Here is a 13,550-nt window from a genome sequence, read left to right as displayed (position 1 = left end):
CACGACGTTTCGGAGGCAACACAAGCTTCCGTCTTCAGGTGGAACCGTCACAGCATGCTTGCTGTATCAAGTAAATGACCTACGTGACTTTACCGAAAAAAACCTTAGAATATGAATCCTTGCAGTCACGAAAGCTTCAAATCTAGAATTAATGTACGACATACTAATTAACATATTACACTTTTTGGGCAATTGCTGTTCGCGAGTCCCTCCTGAAGGCCAGCAGCACGCACACCCGCCTTTGTCTCCCCAATGCTTCTGTTTTACACACCGCCCCAATCACAGCTATTCATATTTAAGGTTGAGTTGACCTAGGGAGGGGGATTGCCGGGAGAGGCCCGGAACGGGTTCGGATACCCCGCGCCAGGCCACTGACGGTGGATGATGTCGCGAGCGTCCACCGTGAGCTGTGACCGCCCCACGGATCCGTCGCCCAATATTCCGCGTCGCGCAGTGCGCTAACCACTGCGCCACCGCTCCCGCCCACGATCATTCATCCGATGGGCAGCGAGGCTACGACACGTGACGACGACTATTGGTGGTGCACACACAGGGGGAGAGGGAGAGAGAGTGAGGGAGAGAGCGACGGAGGGCGTGTGAGGGGGTGTGGTGGTGGGCTGGATTTGGCGTGGTGGTTGCTGCTGCCGCTGTGCACATGGTGGAAATTTCCACTCGGCAGAGCGCGGGGAGCCCGAGACAAGAGAGCAGATTATAAAAACGGACCAACCCTCTTGCATTCCCTCCAGAGGACATCTCGCGGCTTTCAGCTTAAATACGAACAGCCCTCCACCCCCACTTCCCCTGTCTGTCCGACCATTCCGTCTACCCACCTATACCAGTCGTATCTCACTCTCTCATCTCTCTTATCTCCTCTTATCTTTGATCACTCGAGCGAGCGGGTTAGACCCAGTGCTGGGTGTAGTGCGCGTGTGTGGCTTAAGGGCTAAACATTAACGCAGATTAGGGCAGTTTCATTGGGGGAATTTACATTTACAAGCCGGAAGCACCATTGACTGATTCACCACCACCACCACCACGACCATCATCATCATCTGTGTTGTGACAACCCAGGGACCAGCAAGGTATGTGACTCCTGCCATGTCGCAAAGGGTGTGGCGCGTGTGCTTGTCGGCACTGTTGTTCATGGCGAGGGATGGAGGGAATAACGGCGCGAGACAATGTACCGGCATTTTGAGTTGGTCGACTCGCTCTCGACAGGGCGACACATTCCACGCACACAGCACACAGCACGAAGCACGCAGCACACAGCACGCAGCACACAGCACGCAGCACACATCCCGAGTGTCATTTGTTAACGATGCACACACTCTTTAAGACGACACATGCACGGCGTCTTTTTCTTATCACAATTTTTTTTGTTCGTTACTGAATGTTTACATTTTTTTTGTTTCCCTCTTTACACGAACTAAAACGATATGATTAGTATGTACCGGGGACACCTTCGTCGTACGTTTATATTTTAATCGTTGCGTGAGATCTGCGTGCGAGGTAATTGCCGTGAACGCGAGGGAGCGAGCGAGTGGTGGGGGCTGTCGCTGGAGCTGTCACGGGCGGCAACGCCTTATAAGGGTGGGGGCATGTTGGCACAGCGGTGACGTCACAGCGTCGCCAACGGGTCACGTGCCCACAGCAGCAATTCTCCTGCCACGATGCTAATTGTATTTTAATTGTGTCGGCAACGAAGCACGAGGTTTTTGTGAAAATATTTCTGAAACGGTGGTTGGACAAAACGGATAACGATGAATAGAATGGTCGGAGTTTGTACTGTGTGGTGAATTGAGTGGCTTATACAGCGATAATGACTTGCTGTGTTGTATGAATAACTGTGCAGTTATTGTTTAATGACGTTCTTCATTCGGGCGAGTATCCACTTGGCGTTTAGCTCGTCAGAAATGCACAGACGCGATGCAGGCGTCTCGAATGTGTTGAGCAGATTTAGGATTTTTTTTTTACGTTTCGCAGCTGCAGCTGGTTTTTGTCTTTTTGGAAACAGGGATGGATATTGTCTTGGAATGGTCGTGGAAATGCCTTTTTTCCTGGCCATAAGCTTTGACGAACCCCACATTTTTTATATGGGGCAAAATAGCTTCGTTTCCTTTTAACTTGGGATCATGGTTCATGTGAGCTGCACACACTGTTACATTGTTACATATGCATTGTTATATATGCATTGCCTGTTGCTGTCGTGTGACTGTTACTTACGAATTGGTGAATCCACGCCCACGTTGTTTACCTCGTGTCAAGGACAATAACGAAGCGTAGTGTGTGATGATATTTGTAATGGACTCTGAAGGGTTCTCTCTGACCGACTAAGCCGCCTCCGTTATCACGAGAACGTCGCTGTGACACGTATCATCATCATCATTGCCATATTGAGCAAATGTTTATATTTGTTAAATCATTTTTAAAAAGAGCTGACAGCATGGCCATAGCGTTTGTGACCATGCTGTCATCTGTTAATAAAATGAATACAAACAATAATCTACGGCCCTTTATCAATATGCTGCTGGATCAGGGGAATTAGGGGTATAAGGATGCAATAGGTCCATCAATTAGTATCGATCCCGAAGCCTCGCGACCCGTGCATCGAACTGCCTGGGTAAGAACCAATAATGATTTATTCAAATCACACGCTCATGATATGCAAATTTGACATTCAGGCTCATTTTCGCGAACTAACCTTTGTAAGTAAAACGGGAAATGCATAAAACAATACAAAGCGACTACAAAAAGGGAGCATCAATCTTGATTTGAATCATGGGGAGAGGGGGGGGACTGGAGGGTTTGGGGGGGACCCCGCGTCTGAGACCCTGACCCAGCACTGCTGAGTATCTTGGGTTACTGAATTCAAATCCGGTTCTTAAATAAGGAGTTGATAATCTTAGCGCACCCACCTAGGGCAGCACACGAACACCGCCAGCACACATGTGGTTCTCCACTTCACTTGGCCTTCCCAGCTGTGAGCAATAACATTTATAGGCATATCAAATGATTTACGTATGGGCCGTTGAAGTGACGCCAGAGGTCGGGGCGGTGACACGGCCGAGCGGTGTTGCGTACGCCGCTGGTTGCGGAGGTTTTGCGGTTTCGATCCCGGCGGCTGCCCTGGTTAGTGTTGTGAGCGTACTGAGCGGACAAGAATACACACTCCGCATCATTCGCAGTGGACGTTAAAGATCGCGTGACGTTGTTCGAACAACAAAACGAGAGCCAGTGGCGTGTGCACACTGGCGGGCGTCTAAATAAGAACATTTATCTTCTTAGTTCTTTCGGTAAAGTCACGTAGAAGGGAAATAATAAAATAATAAAAATAAAACATAATAAAATAATTCTCACGACGTTTCGGCCACAACGTAAGCAGCCGTCCTCAGGTGAAAAACAGGTCTGTCGGAAAGACAGTCTGAATGAATGAATTAGTTCATTCAGAACTAATGAATTAGTTCATTCAGACGCTGTCTTGTCGACAGACCTGTTCTTCACCTGATGACGGCTGCTTGCGTTGTGGCCGAAACGTCGTCAGAATTATTTTATTATGTTTTATTTGTATTATTTTATTATTTCCCTTCTACGTGACTTTACCGAAAGAACCAAGAAGACGAATCCCTGCAGTCATGAAAGCTTTAAATCGAAAAATAACATTTCTCTCAAAGTTAACAAATTGTCTCAGGCCACACAGCAACATCGCCCCTCCCTCCCCGGCTGTGCGGCTACTGACAAGACTCTGCTGCTCCACGTCAAACGCAGCGCCCTTCGCGACGGCCTTGCGCCGATAGCATGGCGCGGATACCAAGTGCACTAATTATTTTATTCGATAGATTGATTGTGTCGTCTGCCGCGATGTGAATCATTGCAGTCACGAAAGCTTCAAATCTAGAATGAAGGAGGTTCTGCTGTAATACAACACAAGGCCGCCCATTAATGTTGCCAATGCTAGATAATTTCAGTCCTGCAGTACACAATGCGTAACACCAAAGGGAGATCATGTTATGTATGCTATTTAAATTAAGATACTGGCTTTAATGTTCGGAGTTCTTTGAAGCTGTAGCTTACAATGGCTCATGGTACCCGCTAATACTGTAGAGTGCCGGCACTTGACAACTAAAATTCAAAACACACGTAGGGAGAAACTACCTCCAGCAGGTCATATACTGGCTGACTTTGAAATCCTTTGTGAAACCAAACAAAAGCTAAAGATTGCTCCCACCGTCTGCATGGGCAGTATTCATTGAGACTTCCAGAATATGGTCGAGGCTCTTCGAAGCTCACCGGACGGTGTCAAGGTAAAAATGGTGCTCGCTGACAGCTTGGCCCCAAAATGTGTGAAGTCTATATGGGGGATCTTTGTCTTCGTTGCACTGCAAGGACATCGACTAAAACAAAACTCAGGAGTGACTTCTGCTCACGTGAGCATTGAGGCATTGGTGCTCACCTCCCGTTGGCAGCCCTGAGCCAGTTGGTGGAAATTCCACATTCCTTTCGCGGAGGACGAGTCCCACCATGTGACAACAGCAAAGCGGTGCTTATTATTTTATTATTAATTTATCAACCCCCCCCCCAAAGGGACGATGGGCTGAGTCAACTTCCAACCAGGAATTGAACTCGTAAGCCTTCCACTCGCTCCACCGCTGAGCCTCCTGACTGGTAAAAAACAATGACATTACAGAGCAATTGGCTTCATATGATGAGTCAGTAGAATGACATAGAAAGAAGGCATCACGCACTGTGTCACTTCAGTAGTTAAACTGAAATTCCACATTGATGAAGGGGTGAGTGTTTCCTGCGTGGGGCCTATCTGCTCCTAGAGAGGGCCTTTGCTCTTCTAGGCAAGATGACGGAGGTACATACTCTCTTGCTGTAACATTACTCCTTACGTAATTACTGTTATTGCTCAAGAACAAACGTTACTGGCTGGGTAACCAGGACTTACGTCCAATCGTATATGAGCAACCTCCATCGGCAGCTTCATCGCACAAATGTGTTGTGACCGAAAGTCGGGGAGCAGTGGTGCAGTGGTTAGCACGCTCCTCTGTGAACCTGGGCGTTCCCGACCGTGGGGTAGCATCACTGGCGTATCATGCGGCACCGTGTCCCGAGCTCTTGCTCCACGTGATGAGATCTTCTTCAGAAACTGAATTAAGCCGCTGGACAAGAAGCACCAGCAAGCGGCGCGAAACGTCGGACATCACACCGAACAACAGGTGGTACGACCGGGTGACAGACACATTGGAGAGCTGTGCAGCACCACCACGTCAACTTGCACAGCGGTAGACCGCGGCAGGGTCGCTTGGCTGTGGCTTGTGAGGAGGTGGGGCTGACGGGGAAGGTCCGCGGTGGCAAGGGGCACACTTCCACCCGCTCGTCACTCCGTGGCCGCAGCCGCTCTGTCCGGTGGCTCTGCGTGGACTCCGTGGCATTGGCCACTTCCGCGGCAAGGCACCAAGCGCCGTGGAGGCGACTGTACGGGCAAGCGCAAGCCTCAGAGTGACCGCGCTCCTCTCCACGTGCTCGCGCCTGTCTCTGCGACGATGAAAGAGCCCCCCACCCCCCGTAGCTCCGTTGCGAGTCACGAGTGTCGATTACTCCCGGCCGCCCCGTTTTGGAAGTCGCGGCTCCCTATTTAGCCGTCCCCCCGGGGCCTGGCAGTGTAGGGTTTGTGTAACACGACGACCGAGAGAAGATGATGAGCGCAGCGTGGAGCGGTGCCGGGGTGCGCTCGCTCTGCCGTCTTGCAGCCCCCCCCCCACCTGCCCCCCACCCCCCTAGCCATGGCTGCCCCCCCACACCTGCCCCCCACCCCAGCCATGGCTGCCCTCCCCGACAAGGAAGCAGGTGGCCGGAGAGGAACAGTCTCTCGCAGGCCTCATCCTGCCCACTTCCCGTGCACACCGAGAGGAAGGGGCAGCTGTGATGGTGGCGACAGGGCGCAGAGCGGTATCACTGCAGAGGTTCGAATCCGGCAGGCCGCCGTGGTTATCACTGTGGTGTATTGACCGGAAGAATTTGCACCGTCTGCTTTTGCAGTGGAGCTTAAGCATCCCCTGGCATCATTTCGTTACGAGAAGGCTATTGTGGGCCAGTGTCACGGTCCAAATTTACGTGGACTCCATAGCATTTAAATAAAAAAAATCCGAGAGTGAATCATTTGGCATTGCGCATAACAATCATGGCAATTACAGCAATTACAGCAATCGCAGCAATCACAGCCTGACTAATGCCCGTTGTCAGGCCAGGTGCTGAGTCACCATGTGCTGCACAGGGACAGCTGCCATTGGCGGTGCCCCTTTCGCACGTTTGAGATGAGCAGTAAGTCAGTCATCGCGTGTAAAGCTCTCTTGAGATGGCGCGGTAGGAAGGACGCTCGGACAAAAACATAAAAAAGCAAATCATTCTTGTTTAGATTTGCACTTCCGCTATATTTAATTAAGCGTATGGAGGGAAGGAGCAATGGCGCAGTGGTTAAACCGTTGCATTGTGGACCTTGTGACATAAATTAAATTCCCCACGTATGGTTAACATCAGTGGCGGGCTATGCCTAATCGGGTTCTGCGTGCCTTTCCCTCCACCAACCAGCACTTACCGGCATGGTGAAGTATGGTCAGACGGCCCCCATGACTGATGCAGCATGAACAGGCGTTCATCCAGTTGTGGATTCACAAAGGCCTCTGATGTTGTAGTATTTTTAATCATTGGGCTATTTCACGGTAGTAGAATTACAAAAAAAATTGGAGGAATATTTAGCACAGCGATTAATTGGGTGTTGCATCAGCCTGGTGTGTATGAATAGTGAGAATAAATTAAAGCCTCGGTGATGCTGTTAAATGTTTATGATGCTGTAATACCCTTACCGTGGACTTGCGCACATGCACAATACTAACGCCATGCAACTCAGCTAAGAGGGGTTACATCCTGTGACGAACAATAATACCATCATGGGTGATTCATTAACATAGTCTCTGTTTTACGTTTTTACTTGGCATGTAACGATTCACCTCGGCAGCGATGCAAAAATATCGTCGCAATTCAGGATCACAATGAAATTGACGAAATTAACTCTATGTTATGTCTTGTTTATTTATACTGTCTTGTTCGTGTTGTTTTTCAATAAAACATTTAGTCTGCTTTTTATAATTCTAGTCACTCCAATCGCACCAATGTTGACATCAGGATATTATTTTCACGCGGTCAATCGTATCACAACCTTTCTCAATTAATGGAACTCTTTGGCCATTCCACCTTAAAGAACACTGTCGCTTGAAGCCTGTCACTCGGCATCTCGGGCAACTCTAATTCTTGTTTAATGCCCCGGGTCTTAGAAGAGGAGGAGAGACTGCATGCTTGCAGAAGGAACGGCTTCAAGCAGTGGCTCTTCTTATCCTGGGGGGCACCCTGCACCCCCTGGGGGGGCGAGATGCCCTTGCTGGGGGTAAGAGACATGGCCAAAATATTTTTAGAAGGTAAATCATCGAAACACAAATTAAGCACGGGCATGTAAGCACAACTACTTTGTTTCACATAACATATTAACATTATGTACACCTTTTTTACGATTGAGAGCCAAAGGGGTGCAAGGCTGCAGTAAAGGTTGCGAATCCCTGGCTTAAAGGGTTGAGGATTGATGGAGGCCATTATTGTCAACATCCGAGTCGGGTTAACAAGGTTGACCTAAAAACCCACGCACATTTCGTCCCAACCCGGTCACCATTGCCGACTAAAAAAAACATTTTTTTTAGTATTTGCCTGCTGCTGCTGCTGCTAATAGTCTCCACGTGACGATGATAAGCCACTCTGTGGTAGCCCAAGTCGCTTCTGAAAACGAGCTATGTAGCTCAGTGGGGCCTTACCTGGTAAAAAAATAAAATAGATGATAGTTTGTAATCGTTTGTTCCCTTTAGTTAATAAATCCCAGCTCGTGGAAGTAAAGAGTGGTTTTCTGGCCGTGTGTGACGAACACTCGCAGAGCGAAGACAAATTGTGCCCCAAGTGTGGATGCAGAGGCCCTACTACTGAAGTTCTTCTTTGGCTCTTTAGTGCACCGAGTTCCAAACAGAAATGTCTTTGTCAAATCGGCACGACCATCCACAAAGCAGACGCAATCGGCGGCTGCGAGGCGACATTGTGGGCAGCAGAGAGCAGCACAGTAGTACACTGTTGGACTGCACTTCTGTGCTCCCACGTCCATATCCCCCCACTTTTAACCCGCGCTCGCCAGCGTGGTGAAGTATGGTCGAATAACCCCCGCTAGCTACCCGCACGGTGTGGGGAGGCCTTTGTCCGTCAGTGGATTGACAATGTGCTGCCCTGCCCACGTTGGAGGAGGCGGCTCAACTGGTGCCGTGTGTTAAAACGTTGCTGAATAAAATACATATATACATTGAATAAAAATGGTAGGGTTGGGGGTGGGGGCTGGAATTGAATGTTTTAAAGGCAGCACCCATCTGATCACTTGATATGAACACATTCTCAATGATCGTCTCGTATTCAGCAGCTCGTGAACGGCATGCTGAACTACCAAGCAGTGGAAGTTGCAATGACAACAACAACAAGGATAGATTGGACCACGTTCTTGAAAGACACGGAGCTTGTCATAGGTAACGGTTACCCTTGTTGGTGCCAATGTTGTGAGCTTGGACCCTTCCCGATAGGGATCCTCGATTAAATGTGATGAAGCGGTGTGTCTCTCCCTCACTCTTTCATCATTTTAATCCTTGTGCAGTTGTAAGTATCAGTGTGTGCGTATGTGTTATGGCCTCAGGCTGGGCTCTGTACGGCAGGGCTACTAACAGTGGAAGCCGTTGAAGAACCATTGCCAAACACCGTAGCTCTCATTCGTAATTACTTTCTTTGGGGTTAAATAGTAATAATGTTTCTTATTAACATTTCTAACGCGCATTTCATACGCCATGTATGGAAAGCAGGAAGGAAATAGAACCTGCAGGGTCAGTGACCAGAACGAGTGTGGTGTATAGGGTGGTTTAAAGAGGTGAGTTGTCTGGAAGGACTTAAATCGTGTCGCTATGTCACTTGGTTAACGATAACCACCCAGCACCCGACAGAGCCAATCAATTCGAGTTGTCACATGGGCAGTAGTGCCAACTGGTTTGGTTTATGGGTACAATCTGGAATCTTGCAAAGCAGGCATTAGTGACACTCGGTCAAAAATGGGATGTTAGTCGGCCATGACCGATCCACTGCTGGATGAAGGCGTCACCCCGAGGTGCCGCTGCCTCTCGCGAGGCTGCAATGAGGCCCTGCCGGGAGAGGTGTGGGAGAGGTGTGGGAGAGGTGTGGGAGAGGTGTGGGAGAGGTGTGGGAGAGGTGTGGGAGAGGTGTGGGAGAGGTGTGGGAGAGGTGTGGGAGAGGTGTGGGAGAGGTGTGGGAGAGGGGTAGGAGAGGTGTGGGAGAGGTGTGGGAGAGGTGTGGGAGAGGGGTGGGAGAGGTGTGGGAGAGGGGTAGGAGAGGTGTGGGAGAGGTGTGGGAGAGGTGTGGGAGAGGTGTGGGAAAGCTGTGGGAGAGGTGTGGGAGAGGTGTGGGAGAGGTGTGGGAGAGCTGTGGGAGAGGTGTGGGAGAGGTGTGGGAGAGGTGTGGGGGAGGTGTGGGAGAGGTGTGGGGGAGTTGTGTGGGAGAGGTGTGGGGGAGTTGTGGGGGAGAGGTGGGGGAGAGCTGTGGGAGAGGGAAGGTGCTGACTCATTTCAGTGACATGGCAGCAACAAAAACCTACGACATACGAATGCGTCGTCATCATCAGAGCGAAGAACATAATGCAGTTTTGTTTGAAACTCCCTGCTCTTTTCGTTGAACAATGTGCTCCTGCCTTCGGCAGTTCTACAATTTGGGCAACCTCACAAGTCAAAATACCAAAGAAAAACTCTAAATTATCCTAATAATGATGGGGTGTTATTTTTAAAGGTAATTATGTATCTCGCGTTTTCGAAAATAGTGATATTCACAATATGAAGTCAATGGTATGGCAACATGCACATCGTTGAATTCGCCATCTTAATCTCGGCACGGAGGAAGAAGTAATGTCGAGTGCGTCCAACGCGAGGGTATGTCCTGCACCTTTGTCCATCATCCAGAAAGGTGGTCATTATTTCCATCTTAATTACAGTGCAATTTGGTTGACGTATTCCCAAGTATAAAAAAGCCACTTCACGATTACACGAACGATTACCCACATCTTTAAAGCATCTGAAACGTGCATTGTAAATCGTGGAAATGCCCCCAACTGCAGCTATGGAATGTGGAGGTTTCTGGTTGCACGGTGGACGCGGCGTCTCCGAGTCCTCCGCACCGAGTCTGCGAGCCCCATTCCGTAGACTTCGTCCGGTGCTCGCTGAGCTGCATTCGATTATTGTTTGCTGGACGAATACGTTATCAGGTCGCACTCATCACACTTAAAGTGCTTGCCACAAATGAACCACAATACCTTGCTGATCTTGTCAAGGAGCATAAACCATCACGAATTTGGGTCATCCTTGCAGCAGCGGCTTCTGGCAAACCACGCTTTCAGATGCACCTTCTGCAGCCATCTGGAACGCTCTTCCTTCCGGTACTATGGATCCACTGGAGCTATGCACTTTTAAAGAATCGAGATTTAAAACGCATTTCTTTGGAACTGCTTTTTGTGTTTAGTTTCTTGCCCTTCCCCACGCACCTCCGATTTGCACGGTTGGCCACGTATGGCGAGAAAGAAGTTCGATGCACATACGTACTCAGCTCGGTTGGAAGAGGGAGCGTTTGCCCTTGGCAAGCATTCATAAAGTGGGACAATAATCGAGTCGCTTGGTAATTGGGGGCAAGTCTTTCCATTTGGCCGGAGTGTCAGCACACAGAGGCTTACTGCTGCTGCTACTGTGAGCGAGGAGGCCACGTGGCCTCTCACGGACACGGAGGAGAGGTCACGGTGCCAGCACACAGACACCGAGAGAGGAGGGGGACGGGCAGGAGGAGGTCCGGGTTGGACGTGGACCAGAAAAACCCTGCACTGGTGGGGGGGGTGGGGCGAGTGAACCAAGTTCATGGCCAGCCAAATAGATTAAGTTATTATTTTTTAAAGAAGCTTAACAAAGCTTATGTTCATGTTGTGTCTGCAAGGTTTCTAGATGAAATAACATTGACTAAATTCAGCCCCTTTCGTCAATTCATTGCTGGATAAAGCTCCCCCCCCCAGTCCATCTTGGTCAGGTGAGATTGGCCATACTTCTCCCTGCTGGTCAGCGTAGCTTTCTGTGATTGGTTAGTACCCACGCCAAGACATCTGTGCACCGTGGAAGAGTCGGATAAAACAAACTCTCGAGGGGAGAACTATAGAGCTCCCCGACTGGACATCTGTGTATAAATAAATATTTCTGATTCTATAGTTGGAGGGCCCTTCCATGAGGAGCAGCGGCGTGAACGGGAAATTGCAGGGCCCGCACCTTTGCCGCTTACGCGAGGAGTGCGCCGCTGCAGCGCTCGTGGGGGTCGCGAGTTGCGGTTGAGTGGCGAAGCGCTCCCACCCTCCCGGCCTCCCACCCCTGGATGTTCGCGTCTGGACAGATGGGAAATTCGCCAATTCACACGGAAGTGTCAGCCGTGCTGTGCGGTATTCCTGCGGAGCTACAAAATCTGCGCGGATTTTTGCTGGGGATTTTAAATAACGCTTCCCGCCCCCCACACTCGACCATGTCATTTCAAAGCGCTTCATACTTCTGCAAGAGCATATGATTTGATGTGCGGCTTAAGGAACAAAGTGTGCTTACATGTTGGCAACCATTGCGATTAATGATTTAACATCCCCCAAGTCTTTTTTCCAAGAATTGTGTGGGAAAGTCCTGTCCGTTTTTACAAAAATTCGTGGGCATAATCTTGTAAGTTTTAATTGTATTATATATTTATATTTTTTTATAAGCAGTCTGATAGTTGGTAGCTATTATTTTAAGATAATATTTGACAGTCGTGTGCTTTATTGTCCATAAACTGATGGGCAATACAGGTTTTTTTTTTATTCCACCACGGAGGACTGCATGTTTTAAAATGGAGGGTGGAACATTGGTCATCGTCGGTCGTGGTGTGTCGCCAGGTCGCTTGATGCACTCCGCTTCCTGCCCACGGTAGCCTCTCCCTCCCGTCTCTCTCCTCTTCCTCATCTTCAGCCTTCACCTCGCCTCTCTCTTCCATGTGCTTCCTGAAGATGCCACTCTGCGTGTTTCTGGAAGGCCCCTGCAGCTGTCTTGACGTGTTTCTTCTCAATTCGCTTTTGGGCCTCTCCGTTTTTCATCCTTTTTGGGCGTCCACACCATTTCAATCTTACTCTTATATTTTTTTAGGATTTCATCAACTTCCAAACTCTTCCCTTAAGTCAATGGATTTTTTTACTCAGTCTTATGAGGGTTTTTTCCACAATAATTCTTAAAAGCCTAATTTATATTTGTGCTAGCCTACAGGTTGATCCCCCCCCCCTCCCCATGTTTAACAGTCCAGTCTCAACTTCTATGGCCTCTCAAGAAAGAGGGTCGTTGCCCGAAACGTCACCTATCATAGAGTTCGTGTTAAGTTTTAGTTGTTATTCGGCTTATGCACCACTGCCATCGCAGCAGCCTCACCAAAATCTGAGGACGTTCATCTTCTTTAACTTAAATATTGCGAGTCTTATTTTATGTTCAACTTGTGCGCTTTACACATTCACCGTTCATTGGAATTAACGTCTCGATGGACATTGGCGTAGAACGTCGTCCGTAACGTCGAGCACTCTCCCGGCACCTCGTTCCACACGGGGCCTGTTACACCGTGGGCGGTGTCACCGCCGCACTATATATATTGTATCCACTTGCGTATTTTGCCGTCCTGTTTAAAGCGGTTTTCACCTCACATCCGAGGTTAAATTAAGCTCTCAGACCTCTTAAGTTTTACACTTGTGTTGGTTTTAACTTATCTTTCTGTTTACAATTGTCTCTAGCTCGCCTTCACTAATTGTCATTGCATCATAATCAATGTATTTGACATATCCAGTTGTGTCGACATTTATCCATCTCGGCCCACGTCATGGGCAACGCCCATGAACCTCCCCCTCTCCCCCTTTACCAAACCACACGAACCAGCGTGGTGAAGTATGGTCAAACAGCCCTCGGGATTCGCACGACATGAGCGGTCTTCACCCTGCAGTAAATTGCTGAGCGACCGTTATATATGTGTCACGAATTGCCTAAAAAGTTTTTTTAAACACATTCCTGCGGAGGGAGCTGGTAGGAACGTTGGGTTGCTCGGTCAATGGCCAGGGTCAACGGCGGCGTGGTGTATTCGGCAAATATGGCCGACTGTGAGGGCGGGCACAAGCCGGCGTGAGTAGGTTAAACGTTGAGTTTTATAAGGGCACCACGGGGTGACCAGCCCCTCCCCACCCTCCCCACCCAGCCCCTCCCCACCCTCCCCTCTCCACCCAGCCCCACCCCTCCCATTTTCGGATGCACGACGGACGGACGGACACAATAATCCCCTGTGGGCTGATGTAACCAGGAGGCTCCTACCAGTAACACATCTTACTGTGCTCC

General features: G+C 49.3%; 1 protein-coding gene across 2 annotated transcripts in view; it reads left to right on the top strand.

Annotated features, from left to right (window-relative positions):
- Positions 1 to 673: 673 nt before the first annotated feature.
- LOC144943776 (sodium-coupled neutral amino acid symporter 2-like) overlaps positions 674 to 13,550 on the top strand; it is a 70,004-nt gene continuing 57,127 nt past the window's right edge. For both annotated transcript variants that reach the window (XM_078871604.1, XM_078871603.1), the window contains exon 1: positions 674 to 1,082. The gene's annotated coding sequence lies outside the window, so the exon portion shown is untranslated. The remainder of the gene's footprint in view (positions 1,083 to 13,550) is intronic.

Source organism: Lampetra fluviatilis, chromosome 32 (assembly GCF_964198595.1).
Source record: "Lampetra fluviatilis chromosome 32, kcLamFluv1.1, whole genome shotgun sequence".
NCBI classification, from domain to species: Eukaryota; Metazoa; Chordata; class Hyperoartia; order Petromyzontiformes; family Petromyzontidae; genus Lampetra; species Lampetra fluviatilis.
The sequence above is the reverse complement of the archived record's forward strand: the minus strand, read 5'-3'. Positions and strand labels throughout refer to the sequence as shown.